Source organism: Gorilla gorilla, chromosome X (genome assembly GCF_029281585.2).
Source record: "Gorilla gorilla gorilla isolate KB3781 chromosome X, NHGRI_mGorGor1-v2.1_pri, whole genome shotgun sequence".
Lineage (NCBI taxonomy): Eukaryota > Metazoa > Chordata > Mammalia > Primates > Hominidae > Gorilla > Gorilla gorilla.
This window is the reverse complement of record NC_073247.2, coordinates 34,575,241-34,596,178: the sequence shown is the minus strand read 5'-3', so window position 1 is coordinate 34,596,178 and position 20,938 is coordinate 34,575,241. Positions and strand designations below refer to the sequence as shown.

General features: G+C 42.6%; 1 long non-coding RNA gene across 1 annotated transcript; it reads right to left on the bottom strand.

Annotated features, from left to right (window-relative positions):
- Positions 1-5,636: 5,636 nt before the first annotated feature.
- On the bottom strand, positions 5,637-15,408 carry LOC134757900 (uncharacterized). Its single transcript, XR_010132483.1, has 3 exons — positions 14,870-15,408; positions 11,999-12,091; positions 5,637-6,110 (listed from the first exon to the last, which is right to left on the bottom strand). It is a non-coding gene; the product is annotated as an uncharacterized lncRNA (long non-coding RNA).
- Positions 15,409-20,938: the final 5,530 nt, after the last annotated feature.

The following is a 20,938-nucleotide window of genomic DNA, read 5'->3' as shown; positions in this document are numbered from 1 at the left end:
CTCATTCTTGATAACAGAGTGAAAAGAAAACTTTTTGTTTAAGAAGAAAACTTTTTTTAAAAGTTTTTTTAAAAAGACAGAGTTTCAATATGTTGCCCAGGCTGGTCTGAAACTCCTGGACTCAAGTGATCCTCCCGCTTCAGCGTCCGGAGTAGCTGGGACTACAGGCATGTAACACTGTGCCTGGCATAGAGAGAAAATTTGAACAACACTATTGTAGTAGACATAGTCCCTCCAAAATATCCACATCCTAATCTCCAGAACCTGTGAGTACGTTATCTTACATGATAAAAGAGACTTTGCAGATGTGATTAAGTTAAAGATCTCAAGGCGGAAGGATTGTCCTGGATTATCTGGGTGGGCCCAATGTCATCACAAGGGTCCTTAGAAGTGAAAGAGGGAGGCAGAAGAGTGAATGTCGGAGTGATGTAATGTGAGAACGACATAAGCAACCTATTGCTGACTTTGAAGATGGAAGGAGACCATAAGCCAAGGAATTCGGGGCAGCTTGTAGAAGCTGAAATTGCAAGAAAATCCCCTAGAGCACCCAGAAAAGAATGCAGCCTTGTCAACATCTTCCCCTCACCCAGTGAGACCTATTGCAAACTTCTGACCTCCAGAACTATACGATAACAAATATGTGTTGTTTTAAGCCACTAAGTTTGTAGCAACTTGTTACAACAGGAATAAAAAATGAATACTACTATCAACTAACTCCATCTAACTAACAATTTTAGAACATTCCACTCATCCAGTTCAGAATACACATTCTTTTCAAGTAGACATGAAACATTCTCCAAGATAGAGCATATCAATAGGTATAAAACAAGCCTCAATAAATTTAAAAGAACTGGAATCATACAGAGTGTGTGGTACTGTGACCACAATGGAATCAAACTAGAAATCAAAATCTCTAAACATATGGGAACTAAACACACTTCTAAATAATCCACGAGTCAAAGAGGGAATTTCAAGGGAAACTTTTAAAACACAGTAAATTCAAAAAGATAAATACTGTATGGTTCTACTTAAATAAGGTATCTAAATTAGTCAAATTCATAGAAATAAAAAGCAGAATGGTGGTTCCCAGGGGCTAAGAGGAAGGGAGAAGGGTGAGTTGTTTAGTAGGTGTAGAGTTTCAGATCCGCAAGATGAAAAAGTTCTGGAGATCTGTTTCACAGCAACAAGCTGGATGTATTTAGAACTACTGAACTGTATACTCAAAAATGATTAAAATAGCAAATGTTTATGTCATATGTTTTTTATCACAGATTAAAAGGTAAACACATTACATATTTTGGGAAAACTGGAAAGAAAAATTAATCACCTTTATCAAAATAAAAATGAATACAGTGAACTGCATGAAAGTGAAAATACATTATCAATTATTTGTAGAACATTAGCTGAAGCAGTATTAAGAGGGGAAGAAATATCTCAAAGCAATAATCTAAGCTCCCAATAGAAGAGCCTAGGAAAATAAGAGTAACATAAACCCAAATAAAGCAGAAAGGAGGAAATAATAAAGATAAGATCAGAAAAAAAAAGAGAGAAAAGTCAACAGAACAAAAAGCTGGGTTCTTGGGAAAAGACCAATAAAATTGACAAACCTCTAGCAAGATAGTTGAGAGAGAGAGGAAGGACATAAACTACCAATATCAGGAATGGAACAGGGGATATCACCGGAGACCTTGTAGACATCAAAGGATAAGGGAATACCACAAACAATTCTACACAGAAAAAATTTGTCTTTTTTTCCCCCTTTTTGTGGAGAACAGGGTCTCGCTATATTGCCCAGGCAGGTCTCGAACTCCTAGGCTAAGCTATCCTCCTGCCTCTGCCTCCCTAAATTCTGGGATTTACAGGTGTTAGCCACTGCACTTGGCCAAAAATTTGACAACTAAGATGAAGCGCAGCAATTCACCTAAAGACACAAACTAATAATGCACCCAATATGAAATACATAATTTGAATAGTCCTATATATCTTAAAGAAATTGAATTCTTACTCTTAAAAATCCCATGTAAGAGGCTGGGCGCTCACGCCTGTAATCCCAGCACTTTGAGAGGCTGAGGCAGGCAGATCACCTGAGGTCAGGAGTTTGAGACCAGCCTGGCTAACAAGGCAAAACCCCATCTCTAAAAAAAATACAAAAATTAGCCAGGCGTGGTGGTACATGCCTATAATCCCGGCTACTTGGGAGGCTGAGGGAGGAGAATCACTTGAACCCAGGAGGCGGAGGTTGCAATAAGCCGAGATCACGCCACTGCACTCCAGCCTGGGAAAAAAAAAATCCCATGTAAAATGCTGTAGCAGCTTTGGAAAATACTTTGGAAGTTTCTTAAAAAGTTAAAACATATAATTACCACGACCCAGCAATTTTGCTTCTAGGTGTATACCCAAAAGAATTGAAAACAGGTGTTCAAACAAAAACTTGTATAGGAATGTTCATTGCACCACTATTCACAATAGTCAAAACATGGAAACGACCCAAATGTTCAACAACAGATGAATAAATAAACAAAATATGGCATATTATTCAATTGCAAAAAGGAATGATGTACTCACACATGCTACAACATAGATGAACCTTGAAAACATTATGCTAAGTGAAAGAAACCAGACACAAAAGACCACATATTGTATGATTCCATTTATATGAATTATCCAGAGTTGGCAGGCAAATCCATATAAACAGAAAGCAGATTAGTGGTTGCCAAGGGCTGAGGGGAATGAGAATGAGGAGTGACTACTCAATGAGTCTAGGGTTTCTTTTTGGGGTGATGAAAATGTGCTGGAATTAGATGGTGGTAATGGTTGTACAACATTGTGAAAGTACTTAATGTCATATTGTACACTTTACATGGCTAAAATTGGACATTTTATGTTATGTGTATTTTACCACAATAAATTTTTCTTTTTTAAAGAATTACACACCGGCCGGGCATGGTGGCTCATGCCTGTAATCCCAGCACTTTAGGAGGCCAAGGTGGGTGGATAACCTGAGGTCAGGAGTTCGAGACCAGCTTGACCATGGTGAAACCCCATCTCTACTAAATACAAAAAATGAGCCAGGCATGGTGGCACATGCCTGTAATCCCAGCTAGTTGGGAGGCTGAGGCAGGAGCTTGAACCCCAGAGGCAGAGGTTGTAGTGAGCTGAGATTGCACCATTGCACTCCAGCCTGGGCAAAAAGAGTGAGACTCCATCTCAAAAAAAAAGAAAGACAGAAAGAAAAAAAAAAGGCTCATATACCATAACTAAGTAAGGTTTTTTCCATGGATGAAAATTTGGCTCAATATTCAAAAATCAGTCAAAGTAAGCCACCACATTAACAAGCTAAAGAAGAAAGATCACATAATCATATCGATTGATGCAGAAAAGGCATTTGACAAAATTCAACACCCATTCCTGATAAAAATTCTCTGAAAACTAGGAACAGAGGGTAACTTCTTCAACTTGATAAAGGATATCTACAAGAAAACTTGTAGCTAACATTATATTTACTGGTGAAAGGCTGAATGCTTTACCCCTGAGAACAGGAGCAAAGCAAGGATGTCCCCTCTCATTACCTTCTTCAACATAATACTGGACATTCTAGCCAATGCAGCAAGATTAAAAAGAAAAAAAAGGAAATAAAAGCCATCTTAATAGGAAAGAAATAAAACTGTCCTTATTTACAGATGACATAATTATCTATGTAGAAAATCCACAAAAGAACTCCTAGAACTAATAAGTGAGTCCAGCAAGGTCACAGGATATAATATAAACATACAAAATCAATTGCATTACTATATATTAGCAATGAACACATGGACAACAAGATTTAAAGTACAATACCTCGGCTGGGCACGGTGGCTCACACCTGTAATTCCAGCACTTTGGGAGGCCGAGGCAGGTGGATCACTTGAGGTCAGGAGTTCGAGACCAGCCTGGCCAAGATGGTGAAACCCTGCCTCTACTAAAAATACAAAAATTAGCCAGGCATGCTGGTGGGCGCCAGTAATCCCAGCTACTTGGGAGGCTGAGGCAGGAGAATCACTTGAACCTGGGATGTGGAGGTTGCAGTGAGCTGAGATCACAGCACTGCTCTCCAGCTTGGGCACCAGAATGAGGGCCTGTCTCTCAAACAAAAAACAAAAAAAGAAGAAGAGGAGAGAAGAGAAGATTATCATTTATAATTGCTCAAAAAAATAAAACAGGTATAAATCTGACAAATCATGTATAGGACTTATATGCTGAAAACTACAAAACACCGATTAAAAAAATAAAAGAGGTTGGGCTTGGTGGCATGTCACGCCTGTAATCCCAGCACTTTGGGAGGCCGAGGCAGGTGGATCACGAGGTCAAGAGATTAAGATCATCCTGGCCAACATGGTGAAACCCCGTCTCTACTAAAAATACAAAAATTAGCTGGGCATGCTGGTGTGCACCTGTAGTCCCAGCTACTCGGGAGGCTGAGGCAGGAGAATCACTTGAACCCGGGAGGCAGAGGTTACAGTGAGCCAAGAACATGCCACTGCACTCCAGCCTGGCAACAGAACAAGACTCTGTCTCAAAAAAATAAATAAAAGAAATAAATAAAAGAAGATCTAAACAAATGGAGAGATATTTCCATGGATTGGAAAACTCAACATAGAAAATATGTCAATTTTCTTCAAATTGATATACAGGTATAATACAATTCCTATCAAAATCCCAGCAAGATTTTTCTATTGATACCGACAAGCATATTCTAAAATTTACATGGAAAGAAAAAGGAACTAGATTAGCTAAATTAATTTTGAAAAAAAATGAATAAAGGGGAAAGAATAAGTCAACCTGATTTCATGCTTTATTATACAGTAATCCAGATTGTGTGATACTGGCAAAGGGACAGACACAGATCAATGGAACAGATTAGAGAACCCAGAAACAGGCTCACATGAATATACTCAACTGATTTTTAACAAAAAGCCTTTTCAATAACTGGTGCTACAGAAATTATACATTCATAGGCAAAAATGAGACTCCACCTAACTGCACACCTTATACAAAAACTAACTCAAAATGGGTCATGGTCTTAAATGTAAAACATAAAACTATAAAACTTCAGGGAAAAGAAAACTAGAAAATCTTCAGGATCTAGAGCCAGGCTAAGTGTTCTTAAATTTAACACCCATAGTATCATACAAGGAAAAGTGGGTAAGTTGAACTTCATCGAAATGTAAAATTTTGCTGTAATAGAACCTGTTTAGAGAATAAAAAATCAGTCTACAGACTGGAAGGAAATATTTGCAAACCACATATTTGACAAATAATTAGGATCTCAAAACTCAACAGTAAAAAAGTAAATAATCCAATTACAAAATGAGGAAAGGACATGAACAGTCATTTCATCAAAAAGGATATACAGATGGCAAATAAGCCCATGAAAAGACATTCAATATCATAGCCATTACAGAGATAGCATAGCAAGTTAAAACCACAATGAGATATCACTGCACACCTGCACACCTATCAGAGTGGCCAAAATAAAAGGTAGTGATGGCTGGTGGGAATGTTAAAAAGTACAGCCACTCTGGAAAACAGTTTGGCAGTTTCTTTAAAAACTAAACACGTTTAAAAACTAAAACTACCTTTTCTGTGAGTTACCAGGAATAAACAAATAAATGCTAAAACTACCACACAACCCAGGAATTGTACTGCTTGACATTTATTCAGGAGAACTGAAAATTTAAGTTCAAAGACCTGTATATGAATATTTATAGCAGCTTTACTTTTTTATACATGTATTTAATCTTGCTTAATTAAGCTGAATACCGCAGCTTCATTGTAACAGGCAATAAATGGAAACAACCCAGAGGTCCTCCAATAGGTGAATCGTTAAACAAACTATAGTACATCCAGAATACTATTCAGGAAAAAAAAAAAAAAGGGACAAGCCTGGGCAACATGGCAAGACCCCACCCCTACAAAACTTACAAAAAATTAACCGGGCGCAGTGGCATGTGCCTATAGTTCCAGCTACTCTGGGGGGCTGAGGTGGAAGGACCGCTTGAGTCCCAGAGGTAGAGGCCGCGGTAAGCCGAGATTGTACCACTGCACTCCAGCCTGGGGGTCAGAGCAAGACCCTATTTCAAAAAAAAAAAAAGAACAAACTATTAAACTATTGATACACACAACAATTTGAATGATTCTTCAGAGAACTATGCTGAGTGAAAAAAAAAAAAGCCAATCCCAAAGTATAGTTCAATTTATATAACATTCTTGAAATGACAAAATTATAGAAATGGAGAACTGAATAGCGGTTGCTAGGAGTGAGGTAGGAAGAAAGCAGACGTGGCTACATGAGGACAACATGAGGGACCCTTGGTGATGCAACAGTCCTGTATCCTGACTGTATCAATGTTAGCATCCTGGTTGTGCTATGGTATTACAGTTTTGTAAGATGTTACCACTGGTGGACACTGTGTAGAAGGTACATGGGATCACTCCTTATGAGCGATACCCAACCTTTTTGGCCCCAGGGACCTGTCTTGTGGAAGAAAATTTTTCACAGATAGGGGGTGGGTGTGGTTTCAGGATGAAACTATTCCACCTCAGATCATCAGGCATTAGTTAGATTCTCATAAGGAGTGTGCAACCTCGATTCCTCGCATGCGGAGAGTTCTCCCTTCTATGAGAATCTAATGCTCGTTCGCCTCCTGCTGTGCGGCTGGGTTCCTAACAGGCCAAGGACCGGTAAAGGTCCGCCACTCCGGGGCTGGGGATGCCTGCTGTATATGATTTCTTAGGACAGCATGTGAGTCCACAATTATCTCCTTTAAAACATTTGTTTATTTGTGTTTGTTTGTTTATTTTAGACGGAGTCTCGCTCTTTCGCCCAGGCTGGAGTGCAGTGGTGCGATCTCGGCTCACTGCAAGCTCCGCCTCCCGGGTTCACGCCATTCTCCCGCCTCAGCCTCCCGAGTAGCTGGGACTACAGGTGCCTGCCTACACGCCCGGCTAATTTTTTGTATTGTTAGTAGAGACGGGGTTTCACCGTGTTAGCCAGGATGGTCTCGATCTCCTGACCTCGTGATCCGCCCGCCTCGACCTCCCAAAGTGCTGGGATTACAGGCGTGAGCCACCGCGCCCGGCACTATTTATTTATTTATTTGAGACGGAGTCTCGCTCTGTTGTCCAGGCTGGAGTGCAGTGGCGAGATCTCAGCTCACTGCAACCTCTGCCCCCCTGGCTTAAAGCGATTCTCCTGCCTCAGCCTCCCGAGCAGCTGGGACTACAGTCGCCCGCCCCCACGCTTGGCTAATTTTTTGTATTTTTGGTAGAGACGGGGTTTCACCGTGTTAGCCAGGATGGTCTCGATCTCTTGACCTCGTGATTCGCCTGCCTCGGCGTTCCAATGTGCTGGGATTACAGGCATGAGCCACCGCGCCTGGCGGAGTGATTCAGAAATTATCTCTGCTGGGCCGGGAGCAGTGGCTCAAGCCTGTAATCCCAGCACTTTGGGAGGCCACGGCAGGCGGATCACGAGGTCAGGAGATCAAGACCATCCTGGCTAACACGGTGAAACCCCGTCTCTACTAAAAATACAAAAATTAGCCGGGCATGGTGGCGGGCGCCTGTAGTCCCAGCTACTCCAGAGGCTGAGGCAGGAGAATGGCATGAACCCGGGAGGCGGAGCTTGTAGTGAGCCGAGACTGAGCCACTGCACTCCAGCCTGGGTGACAGAGCGAGACTCTATCTCAAAAAAAAAAAAAAGTTTAATTTTAAAAATAGGATGGGATACAGAGAAAGTGGTGCTTAGAGAGAAATTTACATCTTTAAATGCCTGTATCAGAAAAGAAGGCATCATATCAATAACCTATACTTCTACTTTAACAAACTAGAAAACAGAAGAGCAAACTACACCAGAAGTGAATATAAGAAAGAAGTAATAAAGAATAATAAATAAAATGTTAAGTAATAAAGTAATAAAGGTGAGAACTGAAACACAGAAAACAGAAAAAAAAAATAGAGAAAATCAAATAAATGAAACGTTGGTTATTTGAAAAGATCCAGAAAATTGACAAACCTTTGCTAGATTACCACATAAAAAAGCGAGAAGGCCGGGCACGGTGACTCACGCCTGTAATCCCAGCACGTTGGGAGGCTGAGGCGGGCAGATCACGAGGTCAGGAGATGGAGATCATCCTGGCTAACACGGTGAAACTCCGTCTCTACTGAAAATACAAAAAATTAGCCAGGCGATTGGGGGGCAGGCGCCTGTAGTCCCAGCTACTCGGGAGGCCCAGGCAGGGGAATCGCTTGAACCCAGGAGGCGGAGATTGCAGTGAGCCAAGATCGTGCCACTGCACTCCAGCCTGGCAACAGAGCGAGACTCTGCCATGTAAAAAAAAAAAAAAAAATCGAGAAGAGGGCCTGGCTTGGCAGCACACACTTATAGTCCCAGCTGCTTGGGAGGCTGAGGCAGGAGAATTGCTTGAACCCAGGAGTTTGAAGCTGCAGTGAGCTATGATCGTGCCATTGCACTCCCTGACAGGGCGAGACCCTGACTCAGAAAAACAAACAAATCAACCAAAGAAGAGAGAAGACATAAATTACCAAAATCAGGAACAAAATCTTACAGCACTACCTACACTTCACATAAAAGGATTAAAAGGCATTCTATGAATAATATTATGCCCACACATTAGAAAACTTAGATGACATGAATAAATTCCTGAAAATATACAAATTACCAAAATTAACTCAACAAGCAATAGAAAATCTAAATTATGCAGAATACATCATTTTATTATACTTTGCTTTATTGCACTTTGCAGATATTGCATTTTTTACAAATGAAAGGTTTGTGGCCACCCTGCGTCAAGCAAGTCTATCAGTTCCAATGTTTTTAACAGTGTGTGCTCACTTAATGTCTCTGGATCACATTTTTGGTAATTCTCAAAATATTCCAAGTCTTTTCATTATTATTATATCTGTTATGGTGATCTGTGATCAGTGATTTTTGATGTCACTACTGTAATTGTTTTGGAACACCAGGAACCATGTCTATGTACCCATAAACGTTATGTGTGTTCTGACCGTTCCACCCACTGGCCACCCCTCGCCCTCTCCTGGGGCCTCCTTATTTGCTGAAACACAACAATATTGAAAATAGGCCAATTAATCACCCAACGATGGCCTCTAAATGTTCAAGTGAAAGGTAGAGTCACGTATCTCTCACTTTAAATCAAAAGGTAGAAATGATTAAGCTTAGTGAGGAAGGCATGTGGAGAGTCAAGACAGGCCAAAAGCTAAGCTTCCTGTGCCAAACAGTCAGCCAAGTTGTGAATGCAAAGGAAAACTTCTTGAAGGAAATTAAAAGTGCTACTCCAGCAAACACATGAATGATAAGAAGCAAAACAGCCTTACTGCTAATATGAAGAAAGTTTGAGTGGTCTGGATACAAGATCAAACCAGTTACAGCATTTCCTTAAATCAAACTCCATTCAATTCTATGAAGGTTGAGAGAAGTGAGGAAACTGCAGAAGGAAAGTTTGAAGCCAGCAGGGATTGGTTTATGAGGATTAAGGAAAGAGGCCATCTCCATAACAAAAAAGTACAAAGTGAACCAGCAAGTGCTGATTTAGAAGCTGCAGCAAGTTATCCAGAAGATCTAGCTAATTGATTAAGGTGGCTACACTAAACAACAGATTTATTTTCAATGTAGACAAAACAGTCTTCTATTTGAAGAAGATACCATCTAGGACATTTATAGCTAGAGAGACATCAATGCCTGGCTTCAAAGCTTCAAAGGACAGGCTGACTCTCTTGTCCTAGGGGCTAATGTATTAATAGCTGATGACGTTAACTTGAAGCCAAACTCTGGCCATTTCAAAAATCCTAAGGCCTGGGCCTGGTGTGGTGGCTCATGCTTATAAGCCCAGCACTTTGGGAGGCCAAGGTAGAAGGATCCCTTGAGGCCAGGAGTTTGGAGACCAACCCAGGTAACATAGCAAGACTCCAATTCTACAAAAAATTTAAAAAATTAGGCATGATGGAGCATGCCTGTAGCCTTAGCTACTCAGGAGGCTGAGGCAGGAAGATTCTCTGAGCCCAGGAGTTTCAGGCCGCAGTGAGGTATGATTATGCCACTGCACTCCAGCCTGGGCAACAGAGTGAGACCCTATCTAAAAAAAATAAAATAAAGTCCTAGGGCCCTAAGGAATTGTGCTAAATCTACTCTGCCTGTGCTTTATAAATGGAATCACAAAACCTGGATGACAGCACATCTATTAGCAGCATGGTTTACTGAATATTTTAAGCCCAATGTCAAGACCTATTGCTCATTTTTTAAACACCCCTTTCAGCCAGGCGCCGTGGCTCATGCCTGTAATCCCAGCACTTTGGGAGGCCCAGGAGGGCGGATCACCTGAGGTCAGGAGTTCGAGACCAGCCTGGCCAACATGGTGAAACCCTGTCTCTACTAAAAATACAAAAATTAGCCCGGCATGATGGCGCGCACCTGTAGTCCCAACTACTCAGGATGCTGAGGCAGGAGAATCGTTTGAACTCAGGAGGCAGAGGTTGCAGTGAGCCGAGATCGGGCCACTGCACTCCAGCCTGGGTGACAGAGCGAAACTCTGTCTCAAAAAAAAAAAAAAATCCCTTTCAAAATATTACTGCTCACTGACAATGCACCTAGTCACCCAAGAGCCCTGATGAAGATGTACAAGATTAATCTTTTTTTTTGAGACAGCATCTCTCTCTGTCACCCAGGCTGGAGTTCAGTGGCACAATTACAGCTCATTACAGCCTTAATCTCCTGTGTTCAAGCCATCCTCTCCCCTCAGGCTCCTGAGTAGCTAGGACTACAGGCCCATGTCACCACACCTGGCTAATTTTTTAATTTTTTGTGGAGATGGAGCCTCCCTACATTGCCCAGGCTGGTCTCAAACTCCTGGACTCAAGAGAACCTCCCACCTCAGCCTCCCAAAATGCTGAGATTACAGGTGTGAGCCATCACACCCAGCCCTAATATTGTTTTCATGCCTGCTAACACAGCATCCATTCTGCAGCCCATGGTTCAGGGAGTAATTTCAACTTTCAAGTCTTATTATTTAAGAAATACATTTTGGCCAGGCGTGGTGGCTCACGCCTGTAATCCCAACACTTTGGGAGGCTGAGGCAGGTGGATCACGAGGTGAGGAGCTCGAGACCAGCCTGGCCAACATGGTGAAACCCCATCTCTACTAAAAATACAAAAATTAGCCAGGCACGGTGGTGGGCGCCTGTAATCCCAGCTACCCGGGAGACTGAGGCAGGAGAATTGCTTGAACCCGGGAGGCAGAGGTTGCAGTGAGCCAAGATTGCGCCACAGCACTCCAGCTTGGGCAACAAAGCAAGCCTCTGTCTTGGGAAAAAAATAAAGAAATAAATTTCATGACCTGGAGCGGTGACTCATGCCTGTAATCCCAGCACTTTGGAGGCTGAGGTGGGCAGATCACCTGAGGTCAAGAGTTTGAGACCAGTCTGGCCAACCTGGTGAAACCCGTCTCTACTAAAAGACATCCCATGTTTATGAATTAGAAGAATCAATATTGTCAAGATGGTACTTCCCTCCAAACTGGATCTAGAAATTTAGTGTGATCCCTAACAAAATTCCAGAAGGTTTGGGTTTTTTTGTGGGGGGTGGGGGGGAAATTGACAAGCAGATCCTAAAAGTTATATGGGAATTCAAAGGATTTCAAATAGCCCAAACAGTTTTGAACAAAAAAAGAAGACAAAGCTGAAGGATTTACGTTACCCAATTCCAATTTCAAAACTCCCTGTAAAGTCACAATAATCAAGACAGTGTGGCATATAGATCAATAGAGTAGAATTAAAGAAATTAACTTTTATACTTATGTCAACTGATTTTCAATAAAGATGCCAAGATAATCCAGTGGGGAAAGAATAATCTTTTCAACAAATGCTTTGGGAGAATTAGACATCCATTTAAAAATAAAATTAGGCTGGGTGTGATGGCTCATACCTGTAATCCCAGCAGTTTGAGAGGCTGAGACGAGAGGATCACTTGAGGCCAGGAGTTTGAGATTAGCCTGAGCAACATAGTGAGACCACATCTCTACAAAATAAAATAAAATAAATAAAAATTTTAAAATGAACATAGACCTTTACCCCACACCACTGAAAAATTAACTTACAATAGAACCAAAACTATAAAACTTCCAGAAGTTATATGCTAAGAAGCACATGAAAAGTGCTCAACATCATTAGTCATTAGGAAAATGCAAATTTAAACCACAACAAGATACCACTATATACCCACTAAAAGGGTTATACAGGGCTGGGCGTGGTGGCTTACGCCTGTAATCCCAGCACTTTGGGAGGCCGAGGTGGGCAGATCACGAGGTCAGGAGATCGAGACCATCCTGGCTAACACGGTGAAACCCTGTTTCTACTAAAAATACAAAAAATTAGCTGGACGTAGTGGCAGGCACCTGTAATCCCAGCTACTCAGGAGGCTGAGGCAGGAGAATCGCTTGAACCAGGGAGGCAGAGGTTGCAGTGAGCCAAGATCACGCCACTGCACTCCAGCCTAGGTGACAGAGCGAGACTCAGTCGCAAAAAAAAAAAAAAAAAAGGGTTATACAGGCCTGGCATGGTGGCTCACACCTGTAATCCCAGCACTTTGGGAGGCCAAGGCAGGCGGATCACTTGAGGTCAGGAGTTCGAGACCAGCCTGGCCAACATGGTGAAATCCCGTCTCTACTAAAAATACAAAAATTAGCCAGGCGGGGTGGCAGGCGACTGTAATCCCAGCTACTCCGGAGGCTGAAGCAGAATTGCTTGAACCCAGGAGGCGGAGGTAGCAGTGACCCGAGATTGTGGCACTGCACCCCAACACGGGCAACACAGTGAGACCCTGTCTCAAAAAAAAAGGGGGGGGTTATACAGTAATCCCCCCTTATCTCCAAGGTTTCAGTTACCTGTGGTAAACCAGTCTGAAAATATTAAATTGAAAATTCCAGAAATAAGCAATTCATAAATTTCGAATTGTGTGCTGTTCTGAATAGCATGATAAAATATCATGCCATCTCACTCTGTCTTGCCTAGGGTGTGAACCATCCCCTTGTGCAGCATATCCATGCTGTACATACTATCTGCGCGTTAATCACCTAGTAGCCATCTTGGTTATCAGATCAAAAAATATAGTATATATAGGATTTGGTACTAGCTACTGTTTCAGGGATTCACTGAGGGTCTTGGGATATATGCCCTGCAGGTAAGGGGGGCAACTGTAATAAAAAAAAATACCAAGTATTAGAGAGGATATTGAGAAACTGGAACCCTGCTCTATTGTTGATAGGAATATAAAATGGCACAGCCTGGCTGGGCATGGTAACTCATGCCTGTAATCCCAGCACTTTGGGAGGCTGAGGTGGGTGGATCATTTGAGGTCAGGAGTTTGAGACCAGCTTGGTCAACACGGTGAAACCCCGCCTCTGCTAAAAATACAAAAATTCGCTGGGCATGGTGGCGGGCACCTGTAGTTCCAGCTACTCAGGAGGCTGAGGCAGGAGAATCGCTTGAACCCGGGAGGCAGAGTTTGCAGTGAGCCGAGATCATGCCACTGCACTGCAGCCTGGGTGACAGAACAAGACTCCGTCCCAAATAAAATAAAATAAAATAAAATAAAATAAAATAGCACAGCCACTTTGCAAACGTTTAGCAGTTTCTAAGTTTAACATAGACTTACCACACAACCCAACATTTCACTCCTAGGAATCTACTTAAAGCAATTAAAACATACAGCCGAGCACAGTGGCTCATGCCTGTAATCCCAGCACTTTGGGAGGCCGAGGCGGGCAGATCACCTGAGGTCGGAAGTCCAAGACCAACCTGGCCAGCATGGTGAAACTTCGTCTCTACTAAAAATACAGAAATTTGTTGGGCATGGAGGCATATGTCCGTAATCCCAGCTACTTGGAAGGCTGAGGCAGAAGAATCACTTGAACCCGGGAGGCGGAGGTTGCAGTGAGCCAATATCGCACCACTGCACTCCAGCCCAGGTGACAGAGTCAGACTGTCTCAAAAAAAAAAAAAAAAATTTTAAGTGGAAGAAGCCAGATGCCAAAAGACGACATATTGTAGAAGGATAAGGGAATTCTCTGGGGTGATGGAAATGTTCTGTATCTTGTTTAGGCTGCAGGATACAAGGGTGTATACAATTATCAAAACTCATCGGCCGGGCACAGTGGCTCACGCCTGTAATCCCAGCACTTTGGGAGGCCGAGGCAGGTGGATCACAAGGTCAGGAGTTCAAGACCAGCTTGGCCCAAATGGTGAAACCCCGTCTCTACTAAATATATACAAAAAAATAGCCGGGTGTGGTGGCAGGCACTGTAATCCCAGCTACTCGGGAGGCTGAGGCAGGAGAATTGCTTGAACCTGGGAGGTGGAGGTTGCGGTGAGCCGATATCGTGCCACTGCACTCCAGCCTGGGTTACAGAATAAGACTCCGTCTCAAAAAAAAAAAAAAAAAAAACTCATCAAAATGAATATTCAAGATTTGTGCATTTTATTGAATATAAATTATACCTAAATAAATAACATCTTATTTGCTCAACTAAGGAAGTACCGAGTGGGAAACGTTTAGCCTTAAATGTTTATACTACAAAAAGGGCTAAAAGAAAATTAATGGGCTGGGTGCAGCAGCTCCCGCCTGTAATCCCAACACTTTGGGAAGCCAAGGTGGGTGGATCACTTGAGCCCAAGAGTTCGAGACCAGCCTGGGTAACATGGCAAAACCCCGTCTCTACAAGAAATACAAAACTTAGCCGGGCATGGTGGCGTGCACCCGTAGTCCCAGCTACTTGGGAGGCTGAGGTGGGAGGATCACCTGGGTCTGGAGAGGTTGAGGCTGCAGTGAGCCTTGGTTGTGCCACTGCACTCCAGCCTGGGCAAAACAGGGAGACCTGTGTCGTAGGGGGAAAAAAAATAAAATAAAATTAGTGAGTTAAGTACTTGCAAAAAAAAATAGCATGATAAACCCAAATAAAGTAGAAGAAAGGAAATGAGAAAGGTAAGAAATCAGTGAAGTTAAAAGTACAATAGATAGGCTTTAACAAATTCAAAAGCTGGTTGTCTTTGTTTTCTGTTGCTGCAACAGAATACCACGGTCTGGGTAATTTATAAAGAAAAGAGACTTATTTGGCTCATGGTTCTGGAGGCTAGAAAGTCCAAAAGCATGGTGTCGACATCTAGTGAGGGTCTTCTTGCCGCATGGAGCCCACTCTCGTGATAACCAACCCACGCTTGAGATGAAGGCATTAATCCATTTATGAGGGCAGAACCCTCATGACCTAATCACCTCTTAAAGGTCCCACCTCTCAACACTGTTACAATGATTAAATTTCAACATGAGTTTTGGAAGGAACATTCAAGCCATAGCATTGATCTTTTGAAAAGACTAATAAAATTTTTGAAAAATAAGCCATGAGCGCCTGTAATCCCAGCACTCTGGGAGGCTGAGGCGGGCAGATCAGGAGAGGTCAGGAGATCAAGATCATCCTGGCTAACACAGTGAAACCCCGTCTCTACTAAAAATACAAAAAATTAGCCGGGCGTGGTTGTAGGCGCTTCCAGCTACTTGGAAGCTACTTGGAAGCTACTTGGAAGGCTGAAGCAGGAGAATGGCATGAACCCGGGAGGCGGAGCTTGCAGTGAGCTGAGATCGCGCCACTGCACTCCAGCCTGGGCGAAAGAGCAAGACACCGTCTCAAAAGAAAAAAAGAAAAATAGGCCATGAGTCATATTTGATGAGAAACTTTGAGACAAGCAAAAGACTGTTGGGTTATGCTTTTGAGAATGCAAACCACTGGACTAATTGGTTTTGTTGTAATTGTGCAACCCTTTGGAGAAAGTTGAAGATGATTACAAATCATGACTTAGGAGATTCTGCAATGGACAAAGGTCTTGTTTAAGTTTGAGCTATACATATTCTGCATCTTACTATCACTAGTGTGTTCTTGGCTTGTTGAAGCTCCTACTGTGACATTCTTGGTATACTTTTTTTTTTTTGAGACGGAGTCTCGCTCTGTCACCCAGTCTGGAGTGCAGTGATGCGATCCTGGCTCACTGCAACTTCCACCTCCCAGGTTCAAGCAATTCTCCTGCCTCAGCCTCCCAAGCTGGGACTACAGGCATGTGTCACCATGCCTGGCTAATTTTTGTATTTAGTAGAGATGGGGTTTCATCATGTTGGCCAGGCTGGTCTCGAACTCCTGACCTCAAATGATCCACCCACTTTGGCCTCCCAAAGTGCTGGGTTTACAGGCATGAGCCACCACGCCCAGCCCGGTATACATATTATTATTATTATATTTATTTTATTTTTCTTGAAATGGAGTCTCTCTCTGTTGCCCAGGCTAGAGTGCAGTGGCACAATCTCTGCTCACTGCAACTTCCACCTCCCAGATTCAAGTGATTCTCCTGCCTCAGCCTCCTGAGTAGCTGGGATTACAGGTGCACACCACCACACCCGGCTAATTTTTGTATTTTTAGTAGAGATGGGGTTTCACTATGTTGGTAAGGCTTGTCTCGAACTCCCGACCTCATGATCTGCCCGCCTCAGCCTCCCAAAGTGCTGGGATTACAGGCGTGAGCCACCGCACCCGGCCCTATCCCAGTATACATATTATTTTTAAAGGATTTATTGTTATCTCTTTTGGAGTATAATACTCAAAGTTATGATTCCTGCTAAGTTTTGTTTTGTTTTTTGTTTTTTGTTTTTTTGGGGACGGAATTTCCCTCTTGTCACCCAAGCTGGAGTGCAATGGCGCAATCTCGGCTCACGGCAACCTCCACCTCCCAGGTTCAAGCGATCCTCCTGCCTCAACCTCCTGAGTAGCTGGGATCACAGGTGCCCACCACCACACCAGGCTAATTTTTGTATTTTTAGTAGAGACGGGGTTTCACCATGTTGGCCTGCTGGTCTCGAACTCCTGACCTCAGGTGATCCGCCTGCCTCAGCCTCCCAAAGTGTTGGGATTACAGGCGTGAGCCACCGCGCCTGGCCTCCTGCTAAGTCTTTTTATATGTTTCTTGTGGAGAATATATTATTCAATATTCACTTGTAATAGGAAATTATATTTAGGCCAGGAACAGTGGCTCGCGCCTGTAATCCCAGCACTTTGGGGGGCAGAGGCAGGCAGATCACCTGAGGTCAGGTGCTTGAGACCAGCCTGGCCAACATGGTGAAATCCCATATCTACTAAAAATACAAAAATTAGCTGGGCGTGGTGGTGCCTGCCTGTAGTCCCAGCTACTCGGGAGACTGAGGCACAAGAATCACTTGAACCCAGGAGGCAGAGGTTGCAGTGAGCCAAGATCGCGCTACTGCACTCCAGCCTGGGTGACCGAGATTCCGTTTCAAAAAAAAAAAAAAAAGTAAAAGGAATTTATATTTGATAGAAAGCATGTGTTGTAAGAAAATAAACTGTAATGGACACACCAGCTCAAAAGTGATTAACTGTAACGTATAATTTCACTACTATAGAAGTGGCATAAATCACTTGTTAGTGTTAGATTTCTCCCTATGAGGCTGTATGAGAAAATAAAGTTGTGATTCGAACAGATTCAGTGCTAATACTGATGTGGGGCATGTTCCTTTTACATTCCTCTTCCTTCTTGTTGAGTCAGCAATAATCAATACTGCATTTTGAATTCTCAAATCACCTTAAGTCAAAAATTATTTCCTCTCAGGGATTCCCATGAAATATTTTTGGGACCAGTATTTTCACTTTTTAATTTTAACCAGGCTGAATCAAAGGTAGCTCATAGCTTTATTTCATAATAGAATGAATTCACCACAAAATATTTTAAATCATTCCCTTTGACTAACATTTAGGTGCCTTGCAATAGTTGCTATAATAAACAATGCTGGGGCCCAGCCCTGGTGGCTCGCACCTGTAATCCCCATGCTTTGGGAGGCTGAGGTGGGACGATCACTTGAAGCCAAGAGTTCCAGACCAGCCTGGGCAACATAGGAATAAAATAAAATAAGTAAACAATGCTGGAATGAACATCCGTCTACATATATCTTTATTAACAAGAGCAAATATTTATGATTAATTCTCAGATATGAATTCTCGGTCAAAAGGTGAGACATTTTAAAACTTGATAGATATAACGGTAATATATCCTCGCCTACATTGATTATAAATATTTTTAATATTTTTCGAGATAGGTTCTTGCTGTCACTCAGGCTGGGCTGGAGTGCAATGGCGCCATCTAGGCTCGCTGCAAGCGCCACTCCCGGGCTCAAGCCATCCTCCCACCTCAGCCTCCCGAGTAGCTGGGACTACAGGCAGGGTCACCATGCCTGGCTTTTTTTTTTTTTTTTTTGAAATGGGGTTTTGCCATGTTGCCACTGCTGGTCTGGAAGTCATGGCCTGAAGCCATCCACCCTCCTCAGCCTCCCAAAGTGCTGGGATTACAGGCACGAGGCACCACTCCCATCCTTTTTTTTTTTTTTTTTTTTGAGACACGGAGTCTTGCTCTGTCACCGAGGCTGAAGTGCAGTGGCGCCACCTGGGCTCACTGCAACCTCTGTCTCCTGGGTTCAAGCGATCCTCCCACCTCAGTCTTCTGAGTTGCTGGGATTACAGGCACACGCCACAACGCCCAGCCAATTTTTTTTTTTTTTTTTTTTTTGAGACCGGGTTTCCCTATGTTGCCCAGGCTGGTTTCAAACTCCTGGGCTCTACCTCGTCTTGTACGACAGTGAGACCCTGTCTCAAAAAAAAGAAATTTTTTTAAGCCTTTCTGGATTAGATTGAATTTGTAGAAAAAAATGGCACAGTCATCTGTACATTGATCCCATCCAATAATATTTTCCTTATAATCCATCTCTTCTTTAGCAAAACGTGTTTTATTCATACATATCTTGAGTATTTCTGTTAAATGTATACCTGGGTAGTTTACATGTATCACATTTTGATTTGTGTGTGTGTGTGGTGAATAAGGAAACTAATATTAAATAATTTTGCATATTTATCTTGAACTTTGTCACCTTACTGAACTCTCCTAGCAGTTTTTCAGTTTCTGGGATGTATTTTCTAGGTGGACTATCTTACACTTTGTGAATAACATTCAATCTCTCCATGAGGTAAACTATCTTACATTCAGTCTCTTCCATTCCCAGTACTTGTATCATTTGCTAAGCCCCAGAGAACAATGTTGTAGAATTGTAGTAGTAGCTGACATTCTTTAGGCCTTAATGAGAACAGAGGTGATGAATTCTGATATAATGCAAATTATTGCTTCTCACGCTCTGAATTGCATCCTAGTTATTTCATCAACCTCACAATAACCCATTTTACCCAAATGAAATATTTACCTCACCTATCACATTATGGCAAGATGTTACCGTGCTCCAATGTCTCATTACTGAAAATGATTCTGAAAGTTCTTCGCTTAGTACTCATTGTTTCCTTTACACCATCTTGCTTTTAAAAATCACTTTGAACTGTATCAAACACATCTCCAAGGTACTTTTTCTTTCAACCTATAATACATCCCTGTATACACATTATTTTTAATACACTGCTGGATTTATTACATTTTAGTATGTATTTTGTATCTTTTTGTGAGAATGGTCTCTGGTTTTTCTGGTGTTTTGTTGTTGTTTTTGTGTAGTATTCTCTCCCAAGTTTGAGTAGTGAAAACAGAATACTTTTTTTTTTTTGAGTCTCGCTGCAACGCCCAGGCTGGAGTGCAGTGCCACAATCTTGGCTCACTGCAACCTCCACTTCCCAGGTTCAAGCAATTCTCCTGCCTCAGCTTCCTAAGTAGCTGAGGCTACAGGCATGCGTCACCACAACCAGCTGAGTTTTCTATTTTTAGTAGAGACGGGGTTTTACCATATTGGCCAGGCTGGTCTCAAAACTCCTGATCTCAAGTGATCCACCCACCTTGGCCTCCCAAAGTACTGGGATTACAGGCGTGAGCCTCCACGCCCGGCCAGCAGAGGTAATTTCTTTTATTTTTTTGAGATGGAGTCTCGCTCTGTCACCCAGGCTGGAGTGCAGTGGCACAATCTCAGCTCACTGCAACTTCCAACTCCCAGGTTCAAGTGATTCTCCTGCCTCAGCCTCCTGAGTAGCTGGGACTACAGGCGCATGCCACCACACCCAGCTAATTTTTGTATTTTTAGTAAAGACGGCATTTTGCCATGTTGGCCAGGCTGGTCTCAAACTCCTGACCTCAGGTAATCCACCCGCCTCGGCCTCTCAAAGTGCTGGGATTGCACGTGTGAGCCACCGTGCCCGGCCCAGCAGAGGTACTTTCTGAATCACCTGTTTCATGGTTATTAATCTTTTAAGGGTATCTGCTTCATTTTAGGTAATTAAAATTTTTTAAATATTATTTCCAAAAAGCACCCATTTCACTGGAATCATCACCCTATCAAGTTTTTCTAGAAATGGGATTTGTTTTATGAGTGCAGTTATTTGCATATCCTTATTAGAATAAAAGTCACGTTGCCTCTGCAAAAACAAGCACACACAGGCATCCTCTTTGGAAGTCAGATATGAGGAAAGTACTGAGAGCTTTCCAGGTCGGCTTCAAAACCACCTGGAAGATGTCACTGCTAGTCTGTCTTCATGCCCCCCATTTCTGTGAGGCTAACTTTTACACCTTACTATCACAGAGTTGTATGTAGTATTCTCTAAAAAACAGGGACTCTGGCTATCGTGTTGAGAACAGACTGCAGCAGGGCAAGTGCAGAAGCAGGACAGTTAGAAGGCTAGTCCAGGTGAGAGTCACTGATGGCTTTGACTAAGGTGGTAGCAGTGGAAGTGATCAGAACTAAAAAGATTTTGAAAATATCTTGACAGTAGAGCCAAGAGGATTTACATATGCAATGTACTTTTTTTTTTTTTTTTTGAGATGGAGTCTTGTTCTTGTC